The 2,235-nt window shown below is 35.9% G+C and overlaps 1 pseudogene; it reads right to left on the bottom strand.

The window, feature by feature from the left end:
* The window catches only part of LOC105816662, a 3,757-nt pseudogene extending 1,712 nt beyond the window's left edge, over positions 1-2,045 (bottom strand).
* Between the last annotated feature and the right edge of the window lie 190 nt (positions 2,046-2,235).

The following is a 2,235-nucleotide window of genomic DNA, read 5'->3' as shown; positions in this document are numbered from 1 at the left end:
GATGCAAAATGTAAACTTTGGCAACCATGTTTGTAAATGTGCAATGCGTAAGGAGTGGAGAAGGTGAAATACACTGTTTCTCTCCTCCGATCTGTCTCCAAACTTTACCCTGGGACTCTGATAGTGGGTGCAAAAGGACACTGTGGGACTTCACTGCCTAATGACAGAGCCCTGGAACTCTATGCGGCGATAATGTGGTAAACATTGTAAATCATTTTGTGAGGGGTTGGATTCTTCCCTTTACACTTTAGAAGAAAATTTGAAAAATCTATTTAGCCATTTAGAGATTACATAGAGGGGAAGTGTAACTGACATTTCATTGAACTCCTTTCACATATTATAAAATTGGTCTATTTTAATGCTGAAATAGATGTTCACTCGGCCACGCTTTGCTACCATCACAATAATAAAATAGGTATCTTTTACCCGATAGATTATGATACCCATAAGGAATCATAAATAAAATATCTAGAAAGGATTTTCTAAATTTATATTTTAGATCATGTATAAACATGAAATGGAGAATTCAAAATGAGGGAAAAATATAAATAGAATGGTGAGTCATGACACATTTTTGGTTATATCATAATTAAAATGATTCCAGCACTTCATTTTTTGGGAACTTCACAACATTGGTATATACTTTCCTAACTTCTAGGGTACCTTCAAATTTTTATCCTGCCCACTCCTAAAATATATGTGCATTTCCATTCTATCTATTCTCTAGTACCAACAGAGAACTCATCAACTGTTGTGAGCTGAATTATGTCCCCCAAATTTCGTATATTAAATACCTAATCCCTTAGTAGCTGAGAATATAACAGTATTTGGAGATCAGTTTTTGAAGAGTTGATTAAGTTAAATAAGGTCTTTTGCGGAGGCCCTAATCCAATGTAACTGGTGTCTTTACAAGAAAAAATAATTTAGATGCAGACTTGAGCATGCAGAGGGAAGACCATTTGAAGACAGACTGAAAAGACAGCCCTCTGAAAAGCAAAGAGAAAGGCCTCCGAAGAAACCAACCCTGCTGACACCTTGGTTCAAAATTAGATCTTGGTTCCCTCTCTCATTTTTCTAATGCATTATTTACTGAATCGCAAACAGTGGAACACACAGAACATAAACAGAAAAAGAGATAAACATGATGGTTGTTTGCTTGTTGTTTGTTTCCCTCTGGAAAATAAACAATGACATGTTCCCTTAGGTATAGTAACAACAAAAAAAAATGATAGTTATCTCAAGTTTGATATGTGGAGGCATTGTGTTTCTTCTTTGGGGGATTTTAGGATTTTCTAAAAAAACTGTAAGTGACAATTTCTAATCTGATATCCAAACTAGCATTTCTTTCCCTAAAATTGAACAATTGGAGTCAGAAAGTATTCTCCAGGCCAAAGCATCTAATTGCTGTTCAAACTTAGCTGCTTTACTTTCTAGAATGATCAGTCTTTCGATAAATATTTCTTGAGCTTCAGGCATAGTGCTCGGTGCTGATGATACAAAAATGAAAAATGGTATTTCTTGCCTGAAAGGAATTTACCTTTAACTGAAGAAACAAGCATGTAAGCAAATGGTTGCAACACAGTGAAATGATTGCTAAACAGATGTTCAATTTGAAGCAGAAGAGAAGTAGATTACAAAGCAGCCTCTGGTGGTCAAGTAAGGTTTTGCGAAGGAGGAAGTATCTGTGCTGAATCTTAAGGTCAGGTAGGCATTTATCTAAGAACGCCTTAGAAAGAATTTGTCAGAGAATCATTATGGTGGAGTTAAAAAGAAATAGGGTGGAGACTGGCGATTGTATTACATTTCTCTAGCGCATTAACACTTTCACTCCTATAGATTAGCATTTTACACCTCCTTTTTTTCCTCTTTTTAATTTTTTTAGTTTTTAAACATTGTTTTCTTCCCCTCCCCACCCCCTACACCTTCTCCTTCATCTCCAAAATTTTATCACCCTTTTCCTCATCCTCACCCTCAAGTTTATATTCTTGCTTCAAACCTATTCTAATTTTAACATTTAGTAGAAAACTTCCAACTATTTCTATCATCACGCCTACTTACTTAACCTCCGTTTCTACCTGTCCACTCTGTTTACACTCCTGGTACTGTAGATGGAGTATTAATGTTCTACACAGATCCTATATCCTCTCATTTGGTCAATAATGTCACTCTAGTAATTCTCCTCTCTCCTACGTCGTGTTTTTCATGTTCAACTGAAACATCCCCATCAGCAATACA

Source organism: Propithecus coquereli, unplaced genomic scaffold (genome assembly GCF_000956105.1).
Source record: "Propithecus coquereli isolate 6110/MARCELLA unplaced genomic scaffold, Pcoq_1.0 Scaffold380, whole genome shotgun sequence".
NCBI lineage: Eukaryota > Metazoa > Chordata > Mammalia > Primates > Indriidae > Propithecus > Propithecus coquereli.
The sequence above is the reverse complement of the archived record's forward strand: the minus strand, read 5'-3'. Positions and strand labels throughout refer to the sequence as shown.